The following is an 18515-nucleotide window of genomic DNA, read 5'->3' on the forward strand; positions in this document are numbered from 1 at the left end:
TGGAACGGAACAGAACCCTATTTTTGTTCCGTTTAAAAAACGGAACGGATGCAAAATCGGATGACAGCGGTGTCATCCGCTGACATCCGCAATGCCCATAGACATACATTATGTCCGTATATCATCCGCAAACGGATGGGAGGATATGCGGGCATACGAAGTGTCATCCGCTCTGTCTGTGAAAAAAAAAAAAGTGCCGGAGCGGATCGCAATGCGGTCCACTCCGTGTGAAAGAGCCCTTAGTATAAATACAGCTGTTCTGTGTTAAGCCTCGTACACACGCAACGAATTTCCGCCGACCGGTCGTCCGTCTTTTGTCCAGAGTGGTGTCGGTTGGTTGGAATGTGCCTAGACTGCACACGAATTTTCCCACACTACAGAATTTTACTTCAGAAGTGATGTCATGTGTTGGATTGCTTTCTTTGTGTTTTTTCATCTCTGAGCATGCCTAGTCTTGCTCATAAGATTTTTCCCAATCGAAATCTGTACTAATGAGACGAAAATCGGACGTGTTTTGACGGTCGACAAAAATTATATAGCCTGCACACCAGGATTTTTTCGGCCGAAAAGTCGGAGTCGGTTGTCGGAAGCACCATACTAACAATCCGAAAATCGGCAGATCGGCCGTCAGACGAAATTTCCCGGCCGAATTTCTACTCGTGTGTACGGGGCTTTAGAGAACATTAGTGAACAAACAGTTTCACGAAGGCCATGGAACACACCAGACAGGTCAGAGATAAAGTTGTGGAGAAGTTTAAAGCAGGGGTAGGTTATAAAAATATATCCCAAGCTTTGAACATCTCACGGAGCACTGTTCAATCCATCATCCAAAAATGGAAAAAGAGCATGACACAGCTGCAAACCTACCAAGACATGACCGTCCACCTACACTGACAGGCCGGGCAAGGAGAGCATTAATCAGAGAAGCAGCCAAGAGGCCCATGGTAACTGTAGGAGCTGCAGAGATCCACAGCTCAGGTGGGAGAATCTGTCCACAGGACAACTATTAGTCTTGCACTCCACAAATCTGGCCTTTATGGAAGAGTGGCAAGAAGAAAACCATTGTTGAAAGAAAGCCATAAGAAGTTCAGTTTGAAGTTTGCGAGAAGCCATGTGGGGGACACAACAAACATGTGGAAGAAGGTGCTTTGGTCAGATGAGAACAACATTGAACTTTTTGGGCTAAAAGCAAAACGCTATGTGTGGCAGAAAACTAACACTGCACATCACCCTGAACACATCATCCCCACCGTGAAACATGATGGTGACAGCATTATGTTGTGGGGATGCTTTTCTTTAGCAGGGACAGGGAGGCTGGTCAGAATTGATGGGAAGATGGATGGAGCCAAATGCAGGGCAATCTTAGAAGAAAATCTGTTAAGAGTCTGAAAAAGACTTGACTGGGGCGGAGGTTCACCTTTTAGCAGGACAACGACCCCAAACATACAGCCAGAGCCACAATGGAATGGTTTAGATCAAAGCATATGTATGTGTTAGAATGGCCCAGTCAAAGTCCAGACCCAAATCCAATTGAGAATCTGTGACAAGACTTGAAAATTGCTGTACACAGACGCTCTCCATCAAATCTGACAGGGCTTGAGCTATTATGCAAAGAAGAATGGGCAAAAATGTCACTCTTTAGAAGTGCAAAGCTGGTAGAGACATACCCAAGAAAACTTGCAGCTGTAATTGCAGTGACAGGTGGTTCTACAAAATATTGACTCGGGGGGGGGGGGGGGGGGGGTCCTTCCACGTCACAATTATGTGCCACTTTGTGTTGGTCTATCACATAAAGTCCCAATAAAATACATTTACCTTTTTGGTTGTAACATGACAAAATGTGGAAAATTTCAAGGGGTACAGTATGAATACTTTTTCAAGGCACTGTAGGTAAGCAGTGTTCAGAGATCAATAGTGTGTATCGTAAAGTGCAGGGATCAGGCATCAGCCATGTAGAATTCAGAGGTCGGTAGTGTGTATTGCAGAGTGTAGGTGTCAGGAGTAAGTAACCTGAGTTTTGGAGATCATAAGTATGTAACACACAGCGCAGGGGTAAAGAGTAACACAACGTTTCAGGTCAGTAGTATGTTGGTGAACACAGTGTTCAAAGGTCAGCAGTATATAACATATCATGTAGTTGGTTATAATGCAAGGCAGATCCTCCCAGAGAGCAGAGGTAATAAGTATGTAAGGCACAGAGCAAGAGTCACGAGTAACACAGAATGCAGGGGTCACTATTATGTAACAGAGAGTTCAGAGGTCAGGTGTATCTAACACAAAGTGCAGGGGGCAGTAGTAAGTTATGTAGCATTCAGATGTTTGAAGTATCTAACACAGGAAGCAGGGGTCAGGAGTAATAAATGCAAAATTCTGAAGTCATACATAAAACATACTTCTAGTAGAGATGTTAGGAGTAAGTGACACAAAGAGCAGAGGTCAGAAGTGTGTAACACACAGTGCAGGGGCCAGGAGTGGGTAACAGAGTGCAGTGGCCAGTATTATGTAATGCAGCGTACAGGAGTAAGTAGCGCAGAGTAGTTAGTAATATGCAAAGTAGAGTGCGGGGTCCAAGAATAAACACAGTGCAGAGGTCAGGAGGTCAGGAGCAACTAACACACATTTCCTCTCCCCACAAAGATACCCCCTTTCCATACCAAGCATCTATCTCTTTCCTCTGAAAACTTCTCACCAAACCTCAGATGTATCAACACCCAGCAAGTGAAGTCACCCCAGGTCTCTTCTTGGCTTTTTCAAATGGCACGGTAGAGCTTAGGAAGAACCTAAGACTTCTCTCAGGTTTGCATTCACATGGCTGCTCTGATCTGAGGTCTGAGGCAGCACAGCAGCGTCAGAAGATGGTAGCAAGGCAGGCACAGTCACAATCTACGATCTACAGTTTGCCAACCCCCCGACAGGGCCGTCTTTTTTTTTTTTTTTTGAAAAAGATTTTTACTGAAGTCCAGCATAAACACACAGTCCAACACAATACAATACATTACAAAAGTATAAACAGCCCTCCACATCCTCCAAGGGCCATATGGCAAAACAGATATTCAATCCAGAACATAAAGAATGAAAAACCACCCCCTAGACAATGAGCGGCAATATCCCTCGGACCATGCGAGCAGCTGGACCCCAGTTTTAATGCTACCCAAAAAACAATAACAACCCTGTGCACCCCCCTCCCCCCTGAACCAAACCAAGGATCTGGCCACCCAATCAGCCCCCCCGAAGGAAGAGCCTATGAGGCGACCGGCCGGGCAAAACACAGCCCAACCCCCTTCTTTTCCCTTCAGGTGACCAACCCAGAGAACCCCCCCTGGAGTAATCCTCGAACCATAGCAGGGCCCAGCAGTAGCCCAAGAATCCCAGTCCAGGGGAATGGCCAAAACCCCAGTCCACCCCCCCGTAGACCCAGACCCACCTAATTAGTCAGCGGGCGTATCCACCAAGGTAGCAGTGGAGTCCACCCAGCGATGCCATACCTTCCTAAATTTCTTAGGGGACCCCCTAGCCTCATATGTCATCCTGTACAACCCAATGTCAGCATTCACCACTCGTATCCACATCTCTAGTGTCAGTACCTCAGTATAGATCCACCGTCTGGCAATTAACTTCCGCACACAGAAGAAAAGGATGCGGAGAAACAGTCTGGTGGCCATATCCAAGCCCTCCACCTCCAACACTCCCAGAAGACACACCAGGGGCGAGCATATATTCGGGAGCCCAAAGTTCTCCTCTATAAATTTTGTGACCTGAGACCACAAGGGCCGCACCTTAGGGCAGTCCCAAACCATAAGCAGAAACGATCCCCTTCCCCCTGAACATTTGTGGCACACATCAGAATCCCTCTTACGCATAGAGAACAGGCGGACCGGGGTATAGTAGGTCTGATGTAAATATCTCAGTTGTATCATCTTGTCAGTCGACGAGATAACCGTACCAAGATAAGTCTCCAAGACTTCCTCCCAGCGTTCCTCAGTCAAGTCCGGTATAAAGGTCAGGCACCTAGCTCTGGCCCTATCCACGACCCCAGGACCCCCAGGACCCAGCACCCCATAATACCGAGAGATCCGTTTCAACGGCTCCGGATCCAGCAGCACAGTCTCGAGAGAGGGGTTAGTCAATACAACCTCCCCCCCCCCCCAAACTGCACCCGCACCGCGTGCTGAAGCTGCAAATACCGGAAATGCCACGTCCTGGGGATCCCGAAGCTATCCCTCAACTGCGTGAAGGACACCAACCTACCCTGATAGAACAGCTGATGTAGATATTTAAGGCCAAACCGGGCCCAGACTGGCGAACTCCCGCAACAACGGATTGAACCACAACGGATTATTCGGCGAGGACACCAGAGGAGCATCCCCAGCCCTCCGAGCACAAATCCGAAAGATTTTCCCAGGTAATCCCATCACCGACCCCAATTCCCATCCAGGAGCCCCCCCCCCCTGTAAAGAACATTTATCAGCGATTGAAAGGAGGAGGCCAGTGCCGCCTCCACCTCCACCGTTGCGTTGGGCACCTGCGGAAAAAACCGCCAATGCAGGAAGACCAACTGCGCAGCAAAGTAGTAGGATCGCAAGTCCGGCACAGCCAGTCCCCCCCCTCGCCACCGGGCATTTGAGCACCGACAAGGCCACCCTAGAGGGTTTATTGCCCCACAGCAGAGTGGTAAGGACAGTATCAATCGTCCGGAATATCCCTCTAGGAATATAGACCAGAGAGTTCGATAGGACATACAAAAATTTGGGCAAAAAAATCAATTTAAAAAGGTTAAATCTGCCCAGTAGCGAGAGGGGGAGCGACCACCACCGCTCTACCCTATCCCTAAAGGCCTTCATTATCGGAGCAAGATTATTTTCCAAAAACCTGGAGATTGGAAGCTGAAACACAATCCCCAGGTACTTAAAGGAACTGGCAAAGGGGATCGGGCACCCCGCCGGGGCCACAACCCCCTCGTCCAGTGGGAACAGGGAGGACTTGGCCCACTTGATGCAAAAACCAGAATGCTCCACAAACTCCTGAATCACACAAATGGCGTAACTCAAGGAAGGTCCCGGATCCTTTAGGTACAATAGCATGTCGTCTGCATATAGGGAAACACGCTCCTCCATGTGACCCACCCTCAACCCTCGGAAAACTACACTCTCTCGAAATCTTATAGCTAAGGGTTCCATAGCCAGGGCGAACAGCAGGGGTGACAGAGGGCACCCCTGTCTGGTCCCCCTATGCATCTGGAAGGGCTCAGAAATCTGCCCATTCACCCTAACCCTCACCAGAGGTTCCGTATACAACAATCGCACCCAAGACCGAAAGACAGGGCCAAAGCCGTAGGCTTCCAGCACTCTGAAAAGATACGGCCACTCAACTGAGTCGAAGGCTCTTTGAGTATCCAAAGAGGCCACAACTCTCTCCCCAATAACGTCATGCTGTGCCTGAAGATTAACAAAAAGCCTTCGCACATTCATCTGCGCACAACGACCAGGCATAAAGCCCGTCTGATCCGCCTTAATCAATTTCAGGACAATCGTCTGCAACCGCATAGCTAGGGCTTTGGCCAAGATTTTGGTGTCAACATTAATCAACGAGATCGGTCTATACGCCCCGCAGTCTCGCGGATCCTTCCCCAGCTTCGGAATAAGTACCACCAGCGCCTCCCTCATAGAAAGGGGTAGGACCCCCCCTTCCGCGCAGATTGGTACATACGCAGCAGACGGGGCAACAACACATCCCTGAAGGCATGATACCACTCTGACGGCAGCCCATCCATACCAGGGGATTTCCTAGGGGAGAAGGATGCAATGGCCTTCTCAATCTCCCCCACAGTGAGCCCCTTGTCCAAGAAACTTACGTCCTCCTCTGACAACTGCGGGAACTCAATGCCCTGCAGATAGTCATCGAGCTCCGCCCGGTCATGGACCAGGCTGGACTTATACAGGTCCTCGTAATATCGGGTAAACTCCCCAAGTATACCAGCAGGATCCGTAACTTCCCGTCCCTGTTCTCCCAGCACACATCCCACATGCACCGGCGTATATGCTCCAAGCGGGCCAAGAAAGCCAACAGCCGCCCATTCTTGTCTCCAAACTCAAACACCCTCCGCCTCTGGGCCAGCATTGTTTTAGTCGTCTGGTCGGTCAGAAACAGCTGTAGGTCCCTAGTCGCCTGCCTCCAACTAAGCAGCCTATGCGGGCCCGGAGCACCCACATAGTCCACCTCAGCCCTAGGAACCTCCAACTCCTTTTCCACCCTGGTAGAGGCTAGTTGTCTCTTAAAACTTTTCAATTCGGTCATGAAAACCCCCCGTACCCCCCATTCTCCACCCAGTAATTGGCAATGGCTTGGGAACAAGCAATTTTTATGTATTCCTCCTGCAACCAACTGGCTTCCATCCTCCACTGGCGAACCCCCTCCCTAAACCCCACCCGAAGAGTGAGAGCCAGGGGCAAGTGATCCGAGTGGACTCTAGGTAAATATTCCACCGAGTCCACCAGACCCAATCCCGCCTCCTCAGCGAGGACAGTGTCTACCCGAGACAGCGATTTATGGGTCTCTGAATAACACGAATATTCTCTGGCCAGCGGGTGAGCATGCCTCCAAACGTCCCGAAAGCCAGAAGAGGCCAACCACCTCGCCAAAGGAGCCGGAGAACCGGCCGTGACCCTCAGTCTATCCAGCTCAGGATCCGAGACAGCATTGAAATCCCCCATAATGAACACATGCCCCTCCGCCACTTCCATGGTTGCCTTGAAAATGTCATCCAGCAGGGCCAATGAGAATGGAGGAGGTATATAAACGTTCACAACCGTCAGTACTCTTAGACACACCTTAAGGACCAGGATCACGTACCTCCCAAACACATCTGTCTTAACTGTTTGCACCGCGATAGGCATCGCTTTCGTGACCAAAATGGAGACCCCTCTGGCATAAGATGAGTACGTTGAGTGATACATACTGGCAATATGTGCTCTTTTCAAGGAGAGGATCCTGGAGCCCTGCAAATGAGTCTCCTGCAGCAGAATCAAATGTGGCTTATGCGCTTTAAGATAATCAAAAATCAACGAACGTTTGAACTTCGAGTTCAAGCCCCGGACATTCCAGGACACCAATTTTAGACGCTCAGCCATCACATGAGTTCACAGGCAGCAGAAGACTCCTCCCCTCGATAGCTTCCAGGGCCCTCCCACCCAGCCCTAGCTCCAGGATCCCTCCCTCTGTCTCTGAACACCAGACAAGACCCCATCACGGCAGCATATCAAATACAGGCCCCCCAACATGTCTCAGCTCCAGTAGAGTTCCCCCGGTCACCTGAAATGAAAAAAAACAAAAACCCAGCCCACCTCCCACACCACCCCCCTCCCTGCACCCAGCCCCAACCCGCCAAGTGCTTCATCCCTAAACACAAAAACCTTAGAACCCCTTCTTAGAAATGCAAACTGTATGGAAACATACCCCCACCCCCAGTCACAAGGACTTACACTCCCAAGATAGACAGTCTCTCAGTCCCGGAACCAACAAAAACCCCTCGACCCCCCCCCCCACCCAACAAAACATAACAGTGAGTCAAGGAGTCAAAAATGAAATGACCCCTAGCGAGAAAAAAAAACTCGCCACCCGACCAAAAACAACCGGGGAACCCCTAGAAAAAGAAGGGGAGCAGCAAAAGTCAATCCAGACAAAAAGAGTCCATCCGACCGCCTGCAAAAAAAAAAAAAAAAATTCCATATGTAGTCGCACAAACTCCAGTCGATCAGCATCAGGCCACAACAGCATTCAGAGTGAGCCACATTCAGGATCTTCCAGGGGACCCATTGCGTGCACGCGGGCCCCTCGCATCAAGCCATTCAGACGCCTCTGTGGGGTTATTGAAAAAGTGGGATTTGCCCCCATCCACCACCCTCAACTTGACCGGGTATAGCATACTGTACCCCAGATTAAGTTCTCTGAGGCGCCTCTTCACAGGTTGAAAGCTTGCTCTCTGTTTCTGTGTGGTCACCGAAAAGTCAGGATAAATTGAAATACGATAGCCATTGTATTCCAGTGCAGGGCCAGTACGAGCCATTCGCAGAATGTTCTCCCTATCCCGAAAATGAACCAGCTTCGCAATCAAAGGGCGAGGAATGACCCCTCTCGGAGGCGCCTTGGTTGGGATCCTATGGGCCCGCTCAATAGCAAACAGCCTAGTAAAGGTGGCAGCGTCCATATTGGCTTTCAACCAACCCTCCAGAAAGTCCTCCGGCTGCCTGGCTTCCGCACCCTCAGGAAACCTGAGGTTATTGCGGCGCATACGATCCTCCATATCAGCCAGTTTAAGCGTATGTTCAGAAACAATCTGTTTAGACACCTGCGCCGTCGTCTCCATAGGCCGGATTACAGCTTCCATATCCTGAATCCTCCTCTCTGCCGCATGTGTCCTGTCCTTCACTTTGGCCAGATCTTGTTTCAGAAAGGAGAACTCAATTTTAAGCCCATCTATGTGTTCTGTAAGGGAGGATCGGCAGAATTGTATAACCTCCATAATCTGGGACAAAGATGGCTCCCCAAGTGCCGAGGGATGAAGCCCAGAATTGTCAGCACTCACCGGCTTCACAGGCCTGTCCAGCGATCTCCCCCTCTGCCTCTGTCCCCTCCTAGGTGGCATAGGAGCCGACACCGGAGCCACTGGATCATCCCAGACATCCCCGACAATGTCCGCAGCGACCCGCTCCCGCGGCGCCTCCTCCGCTGGACGGCCGGCGCCATCTTGGGCTCCCCAGGCAAAGCGAGCCAGCCTGTCCCCCGGCGGCAGCGGAGCCGCTTTTCCGTATTTCACCATGCCAAAAGTATCTCCACCAGGTCCAGGGATCCCCCCGAGCAGCCGGCAGCACAAAAAGTGGAGTTTGCGGGCAGGATAAAGACAGGATTTTAGGCAGTCAAACGGAGCTCCAGGGTTCATACACATTTTCACCAATGAAATTCCATGACTTTTCCATGACTTTTCCATGACTTCACGTAAATATTCATGACCTAATGTTTCATGAAATGTCTATGTATACGTGTTAAATAAGAAGAAAATCTATGTCACACCCAGCATGTGTCACACCCAGCACACCCAAAATGCAGCACAGTAATCTTTTAAGGCCCAAGCAACAGTCATAAGGTGCAGGCGGACTGGTATGGATGGCACAGACAGTGAGATGCACAAAATGCAGCACAGTAATCTTTTAAGGCCCAAGCGACAGTCATGAGGTGCAGGCGGACTGGTATGGATGGCACAGACAGTGAGATGCACAAAATGCAGCACAGTAATCTTTTAAGGCCCAAGCGACAGTCATGAGGTGCAGGCGGACTGGTATGGATGGCACAGACAGTGAGATGCACAAAATGCAGCACAGCAATCTTTTAGGCCCAAGCGACAGTCATGAGGTGCAGGCAGACTGGTATGGATGGCACAGACAGTCAGATGCACAAAATGCAGCACAGCAATCTTTTAGGCCCAAGCGACAGTCATAAGGTGCAGGTGGACTGGTATGGATGGCACAGACAGTCAGATGCACAAAATGCAGCACAGCAATCTTTTAGGCCCAAGCAACAGTCATGAGGTGCAGGCAGACTTGTATGGATGGCACAGATCTGATGGTGCACAAATGCGGCACTTACTTTTGGGAGAAAGAACAGTGGTGCTCCTGCTTGCCCAAATAAAACTGTTCAGGTGGCAGTGAGTCATGAAGGTGCAGCTGGAAAAAATGCAGCGCTTACTATTCTTAGGCCGAACCTAACAGTCCCATGAGGCAGAAAAGAGTTCTCACAGAAACTAAGGCGACTCAGGATTGGATGCTTAATTATTTATTTACATTTATTTTTAACATTCCCGTAGGACTGGTACAGTAGGTGCTCGCATTTTTCCCTACGGTCGGTCACTGGCCAGCAGCAGCCGAGGAAATGATCGTGCACCAATGACAGGCAGCGGGGAGGGCCGGGCAGCGGTTTGCCTGTATGTGACTGGCCAGCAGCAGCAAACCAATCACAGGCAGCGGAAGCGTCACTGGAGAGCGGGCCGGCCGCATGAACGTGATGACGCGGGGGTGCGGTAACTGAAACGGTTACCGCCCCCTTCCGCGTCATCATCACGTTCATGCGGCCCGCCCTCCAGTGACGCTTCCGCCGCCTGTGATTGGTTTGCTGCTGCTGGCCAGTCACATCCAGGCAAACCGCGGCCCGGCCCTCCCCGCTGCCAGCGATTGGTGCTTGGTGTATGATCTACTCCTCGGCTGCTGCGGACCCGGAAATGTGCACAAGCATAAAATAAAATAATTATACATTAATTTGCAATAAAAAAGTTTTAAGCATCCGCTCCCCCCCGCCGCTGCCCGCCGCTCCCCCCCCCCCGCTCCTCCCCAGATTTCCATGACTTTTCCAAAACATTTGTAAAATCGTACTTTTCCATAACCTTTCCAGGCCTGGAAAGTGTCATCTCAGAATTCCATAACTTTTCCAGGTTTTTAATGACCGTACGAACCCTGGAGCTCTCACTCAGCACGTCCTCACATGCCGGCCGCTGGCTCCGCCCGAGAGGGCCGTCTTTAATATTGATTGGACCCTGGGCAAAAATTTTCTTGGGCCCCCCCCCACCTCCGTTCTTGGGACATACATAAAAATAGCAGGTAGACTCAAAATCAGTTTACTGCAGCAGATCATGCAGTGATTACAGTTGGTTGCAAGAGGTTACAGTCTATCCTTACTGCTCACAGACTGGTTGCTAGAGGTTACAATACATTGTTTCTGCTTGCCAATTGGTTGCTAAAGGTTACTGCACATTATTGCTGCTCACTGATTGGTTGCTAGAGATTACAGCGGATCACTACTGTCAACTGATTATTGATTGCTACAGCTAATTGCACAATATTACCACTGACTGAGCAGTGGAGCAATCCCAAATAATTGCGCAAGTAAAGCGGCACATTAATACACATACTACAGGAGAGGGTCAGAGATTGTAAACGTACTACAGGAGAGCCTCAGAGACTGCAGACATACTACAGAAGATGGTCAGAGACTGCAGACATACTACAGGAGACAGTCAGGGACTGCAGATATGGTACAAGCGACGGTCAGAGACCGCGGACATGGTACAGGAGGGGGGTCAGAGGCTGCAGACATGGTACAGGAGGGGGGTCAGAGGCTGCGGACATGGTACAGGAGAGGGGTAAGAGGCTGCGGACATGGTACAGGAGATGTCAGAGGCTGCGGACACCTGCTGCACCTACCACACACCTCTGCACCTCCCAGCATCCTCTGTACCCCCACAAACCTCCTAGAATCCTCTTTATCCCCAGTATGCCTCCACATGCCCCAGCAAGCCTTTGTAATCCCGGCACACAAACACACACCCACCCGTCAGTGGGATCTGCTTGCTCAGTGGGGATCTCTCTGCTGAGCAAACGGATGACAGGTCCATGTCTGCTCTGCAGAGCGGACACAGACAGCCAGCTGCTCTCTATGGAGCAGTCGGATAGAAACAGGCCACCTGTCATTTGATCCGATCAACCGGATGGATAGAGAATGGACCCCCATCAATATTTTTTTAGCAGACAGGATTGGATTGAATGGCAGGGGGTGTCAGCAGACACATGTCTGCTAAGATCCGCTGCTCCACAGAGAGCACAGAGAGCAACAGATAGACGGATCGGGTCCATCTGAAAAACAAACAGGCAGACATAATCAGTCCGTCAATGTGAAAGGGGCCTACCACATCTCTGCTCTGTACCCACTTGACGTGGACCTCCAACCCCCAGTGCATCTCTGTATCCCACCCCCAACTTTCATCCCATGGCCACTCACCTGAACATCTCCCCCTGCATCTCAGTTCACTTCAGCTGCAGTTCACTATGCAGTGGAGGGGGCGATCAGCAGCTCTGTGGTGCCCAAAAGCTGCAGGATCTCCCTTTGTCTAGCAGTTCACTTCCCGAGTCTATACAGTGGAAAGGGGTAGGGGCCTCTGACCTGGGCAGGTATTGGCTTCAGTGTACAAGGAGAGCGACTTGTATTCTGAAGCCAATACCTGCCAGGGTCAGAGGCCCCTATAGTTGCCAACACTTAAAAAATATTTTTAGGGACATCCTGGTTTCCTGCATGTCCAGAAAGCCATTGTAGGCGGGGCATGTACTTTAATTAGGGACGGGCATTCATTTATTTTCGGTGTGGTTCTACAAGAAGCGTTCCATTAACATATTTATTTGTTGGGGGAAGCTTTCCTTGTATCTAAAGTTTACTGTTTAAATTTTCTGACATGTACATCACTTGGGTCCCAGGACACCCCATGAGAGATTTGGAGCATATTTTCTGAGTGCCCAGGGCTAGCGATTATACTGCATGTATTATTGTCACTAGGACATTAGGATGCTATTTGAGATATTATCATAACATGCATGAAGATGTGAAAAATTGCTAAAGAGAACATATATACTGTGACTGTACTTTTATATTACTTTCATGGTAATGTGAACATACAGATATTTATTTGGATTTATTATTGTAGCTTATTATAAACTATAATAATAAACCCAAATAAATATCCACGTTCACATTAACAATAAATAAAAAAAGCAGTCCAATATATGGTGACTTTAGCAATTGTTTACATCTTCATACATATTAGGAACATCTCCATTTGTAGTCCTAGTCACAATAATAATCAATGAAATCTGTAATGTTGATTACTGACTACAAAACCTTACATTGGCTGGTGGTGGAGACACTGAGGTTCCCTGGATTTTGGTTAAGGGTGGAGGTGTGCACACCTTCACTCTTAACTTAAATCCAGGGAATCTCAGGGTCTCCATATGGTCAAATTTTGCTGCTTAGAGAAGCGTCACCTGCTGCACATTTTCAACCTGGAATCCTCCACCGTGCGCTGCAGTCTCTCACAAGGTCTCTCTGTCCATGCAGCTTGAGCCTCGTACCTGCACCAGAACATGGACTGGGCACCATCAACTTCGAGGCTGGCCACACCCCCTCCCAGAGTCCAACCCAATCAAAATGCATGCCTCAGCAGGCTCCGCCTCGGGGATGTTCTGCAGAAGTAGGAGCAAGTGTTCTGATCTTCAGCTCCGCAGATCGAGACAGCTGGCAACCACAGAGGCCCCTCCCCTCTCCACTGTACATACAAATGAAAGGATCCCATGGCTCACGGGCACCGCAGAGCTGCCGATTGCCCCCTTCCGCCCCTACTGAATAGTGAACTAACGGCCGAATCTACAGGGGGAGATGCCGGGTCTTAGGGCCCCCCCACATTGGCGGAACACCAGGGCCCAGTCGCAAGTGCGACTGCTGCGATCCTGGTAGTTCCGCCATTGGCGCTTCTAATCCTACCAGACAGTCACAGGATACAGCAAGGAAGTGGGAATGGGAGCTCCATTGATGCTCTGACCCCCGCCCCCCTCTAAACTGGCAGGGGAATACAAAGGTCTGGGGGTGGGGCTCCCTCTCCGATCACTGCTCTCCCTACAGCCGCTCTGATGGAACGTACAGGATGCATGGGGTGGGGATCAGAGCATCAGTGGAGCTCCCAGTCCCGCCCCCTCTCTGCTGGCTTGCTGGGGAATGCAGCTTCCGTGCGCTCTGCATCATCCATGTACGGGTTCAAGCGGCAGCTGCTTTGGGCCCCTCAATAAGGAATGGGCCCTGGGCAGTTGCCCCGGTTTGCCCTGCGGTAAAGACGGCCCTGCCCCCCGACATAGAGTAATCTAATCTCTTGCTGCTGATTGGCTGAAAATATCATCAACATAAAACTTTCACACTGATGTTCAAATGTTAGCTAATTCAGCTAATTTACTAAAGTAACTTAGAATCTTCACACAACAAATTATGTAAATGTTCATGTCAATTATCTAATCATGTGCTGATAAAATAAGTACTGGACTAGATAATTCAACTCGCTAATTAAATAATTTTTTACTGGATAGACAACAGATAGGTATACAGTGCATCCAGAAAGTATTCACAGCGTTTCACCTTTTCCACATTTTGTTATGTTACAGTCTTATTCCAAAATGGATTAAATTCATTATTTTCCTCAAAATTCTACAAACAATACCTCATAATGACAACGTGAAAGAAGTTTGAAATCTTTGCAAATTTATAAAAAATAATAAAAAAATCCCATGTACATAAGTATTCACAGCCTTTGCTCAATATTTCAATACTTTGTTGAAGCACCTTTGGCACCAATTACAGCCTCAAGTCTTTTTGAGTATGAAAGGCACAAGCTTGGAACACCTAATTCTTGGGCAGTTTCAGATCTCTCCAGAGATGTTCAATCAGGGTTCAAGTCTGGGCTCTGGCTGGGCCACTCAAGAACATTCACAGAGTTGTACCATAGCCACTCCTTTGTTATCTTGGCTGTGTGCTTAGGGTCGTTGTCCTGTTGGAAGATGAACCTTCGCCCCAGTCTGAGGTCCAGAGTGCTCTGGAGCAGGTTTTCATCAAGGACGTCTCTGCACATTGTTGCATTCATCTTTTCCTTGATCCTGACTAGTCTCCCAGCCACTGAAAAACATCCCCACAGCATGATGCTGCCCCCACCATGCTTCACTGTAGGGATGGTATTGCCCCAGGTGATGAGCGGTTACTGGTTTCCTCCAGACACAACACTTGCCATTCAGGCCAAAAGTTCAATATTTGTTTCATCAGACCAGAGAATGTTGTCCTTCAGGTACCTTTTGGCAAACTCCAGGTGGGCCATCCTGTGCCTTTTACAGAGGAGTTGCTTCCGTCTGGCCACTCTACCATACAGACCTGATAGGTGGAGTGCTGCAGAGATGGTTGTTCTTCTGGAAGGTTCTCCTCTCTCTACAGAGTGACCATTGAGTTGTTTATCACCTCCCTGACTAAGGCCCTTCTCCCCCGATCTCTCAGTTTGGCCAGGCAGCCCGCTCTAGGAAGAGTCTTGGTGGTTCCAAACTTTTTCCTTTTACGGATGATGGAGGCCACTGTGCTCATTGGAACCTTCAGTGCTGCAGACATTTTTCTGTAGCCTTCCCCAGATCTGTGCCTCGATAAAATCCTCTCTCGGAGGTCTACAGACAATTCCTTGGACTTATAACAACGAAGGTTTGGGAGACAAGGATTTTGTTGGCACTTGAAGTAGTTAAAATAGCTTTTATTTCAATTCATATAAAGACAAGAAAGAAAAGAAAAAAATTATACATATAAAAAGGGGTGTGGCTTGAGAAACAAGCTCACAACCATATATAAATTATACAGCAGTTATTAGAGTATCAATTCCATACAGAGATAGAAAAAGATATGTTATGCAAATCCTTAAACAGGTAGGGGTATTTGACACCAGGAGAATCCAGCCGACGGGTCAGCTTTTTTTAAAAACTGGCTCCTAACTTTTTTAGCTAGCTCCTAGATTCAAAGAAAATTTGTCAACCCCTGCCTTGAACGGTAGAAAAACCTTGGACAGATAGCCGCCAAGGAGTGGTATATGCCTGGCTGATATCTAAATTAAAACACAGTAGAGGTGTATTTATATTTTTAGGCATAAATGGGTAACCCCGTTGCAGATATGTATCATACACCCCAAATGTCCAAAATCCTTGGACTTCATGGCTTGGTTTGTGCTCTGACATGCACTGTTACCTTATATAGACAGGGGTGTGCCTTTCCAAATCATGTCCAATCAACTGAATTTACCACAGGTGGACTCCAATCAAGGTGTAGAAACATCTCAAGGATGATCAGTGGAAACAGGATGCACCTGAGCTCAAGTTTGGGTGTCATGGCAAAGACTGAAAACTTATGTAAATGTGATTTTTTTTTTTTTTGTTTTTTATTTTTAATAAATTTGCAAAGATTTCAAACAAACTACTTTCACGTTGACATTATGGGGTATTGTTTGTAGAACATTGAGGAAAATAATGAATTTAATCAATTTAGAAATAAGGCTGTAACATAGCAAAATGTGGAAAAAGTGAAGCACTGTGAATACTTTGGTAATTACTGTATATCACCCCAAAAGCAGTAAAATATGTGCCCATCCTCACAAGAGTCTACAGGAGAGCTGCTACAATCCTCATATAAAGTAAACAGATATTCCACTTGGTTTCTTGGGCAGAGTGTTTTGAATATACAGTACTTTGCAAAAGTTTTAAACAGGTGTGAAAATGCTATAAATTAAGAAAGCGTTCAGAAATAGCAGGGTTAATATTTTTAATTTTCTCAATTACCAAAGTTAGTAAAAAAAGGAAATGAGCAGAAGAGAAATCCAAATAAAAACAAACTTTGGTGTGCCCACCCTTTGCCTTCAGCATCAATTCTAGGTACACTTGTATACAGCTTTTGAAGGCAGGTTGTTCCAAACATCTTAGAGAACTAACCACAGATATTCTGTGGATGTAGGCTGCCTCGAATCCCTCTGTCTCTTCATGTAATCCCAGACAGACTCCATGATGTTGAGATCAGGGCTCTGTGGGGACCAAACCATCACTTCCAGGACTCTTTGTTCTTCTTTACACTGAAGATAGTTCTTAATGACAATGGCTATATGTGTTAAGATATATGACATTTTGTTTATATGCCCTTATACAGCTTATCCATTGATCTACAGTCATATGAATATGTTGTCTGTTTGTTAACCAGGAAGTGTTTAAATAAAGTTGCACTCACTAAAAAAAAAAAAAGAGAAAAAAGAGGCAGCAGAAACTGCAGTGTGTGTTCCTGAGAAAACTAAAGCATGGTGCCTGTGTGAGTCTGTCCTCCATCAAAGATCTGCTATAATCCGGTTATCCTATCTCTTAAGTAAAAAATGGCAACAGGTTATGGGCCCAGGAGAGAGGGAACAAGCCGATGGAACAGGCTGCTTTTCGATGGAGATGAGAAAAATTATGAGCTGTGGGAGACAAAATTCCTAGGCCATCTGCGCTTGATGAATCTTAAAGAAACAATCCTTCAGGAACCATCAGACGAAACAGACCCTGTGCAAGACAGGAATAAGAATGAAGAAGCTTATGCTGAGTTAATACAATTCCTGGATGATAAAAGTCTATCTCTTATAATGAGAGAAGCAACTGATAATGGAAGAAAAGCGCTGAAAATCCTGAGAGATCATTATGCTGGCCAAGGTAAGCCACGTATCATAAATTTATACACAGAACTAACATCTCTTCAGAAGTCTGAATGTGAAAGTGTCACAGACTATATCATACGCACAGAAACAGCGATTACAGCACTTAGAAATGCAGGAGAGACCCTCAGTGATGGACTATTAGTGGCTATGATTCTTAAAGGCCTGCCTGAATCATTCAAACCATTTGCAATCCACATAACACAAGGTAAAGAAGATATGACGTTTACTGACTTTAAAACCCAGTTAAGGATTTTTGAGGACACTGAAAAATATCACAGCAGCACAAGCACTGATAATGTAATGAAAATCAGCACCCCTGTTGTACCAACAAGGGAGAAAGACATCATTGTCTGCTACAGTTGTCATCAGAAAGGTCACAAAGCTAATGCATGTCCATACAAAATGAATAAGAGGAAGACAAATTGGTGTAATTATTGCAAGAGCTCCACTCACAGTGAGACATTGTGCAGACGAAAGGCACGAGACAATGTAAAGCAGGTAGTGGATGATACAGAACAAACATTTGCTTTTAAAATAAGTGAAGACCAGTTAAACAATCCCAAAATAAAAAGCCTGATGGTAGATACAGGAGCAACATCGCATATTATCACAGACATCAAGAAATTTAAAAGATTTGACACCTCGTTTAAGCCAGAGAAACATTACATGGAGTTGGCAGATGGGAAAAGAACTTCCGGTGTAGCACTCAAGAGAGGCGACGCTGAGGTATACCTAATGGACAGTAAGGGAAGACAAAGGAGGACATTGCTACAGAACGCATTGTTTATCCCCACATATCCACAAGACATTTTCTCTGTTGAAGCAGCAACAAGAAATGGGGCGTCTGTTGAATTCAGACAAGATGACAGTATTCTGATCCATAAGAATGGTACAAAATTTGTTATAAAGAAATACAACAGGCTTTACTATTTGAACACCTATAAGGAATGCGATGACAGTTGTTACGGTTGTTATGATATTCAGACATGGCATGAAATCCTAGGTCATTGTAATTACGATGATATCTTGAAACTACAGAATCTAGTAGATGGAATGAAGATCCAAGGTAAGGTTGATAAGTCCAACCTGAATTGTGAGATTTGTATCCAAGGGAAATTTGCTCAGAGTAGAAACAGGGAGCCTGACACCCGTGCAAAATACCCACTTGAACTAGTACACACAGATTTAACAGGTCCTATAGAGCCAGTTGCAAAGGACGGATTCAAATACGTCATAGGATTCACTGATGATTATTCTGGTGCAGTGTTTGTATACTTTCTGAAAAACAAGAGTGACACAGTTCTAGCCACAGAGAAGTTTATCGCTGATACTGCCCCCTATGGGATCATCAAGAGAATGAGGTCAGACAATGGTACCGAATTCACATCGAATGACTTCCAGTCAC

At 47.4% G+C, this 18515-nt stretch overlaps 1 protein-coding gene across 1 annotated transcript in view; it reads right to left on the minus strand.

Annotated features, from left to right (window-relative positions):
- Window positions 1–18515, minus strand: part of LOC309561367 (cytochrome P450 4B1-like) — an 81072-nt gene that overhangs the window by 10734 nt on the left and 51823 nt on the right. The gene's annotated exons all lie outside the window — the stretch shown is intronic.

The sequence above is a fragment of the Pelophylax lessonae genome, assembly GCF_965119305.1.
Source record: "Pelophylax lessonae genome assembly, chromosome: 8".
Lineage (NCBI taxonomy): Eukaryota > Metazoa > Chordata > Amphibia > Anura > Ranidae > Pelophylax > Pelophylax lessonae.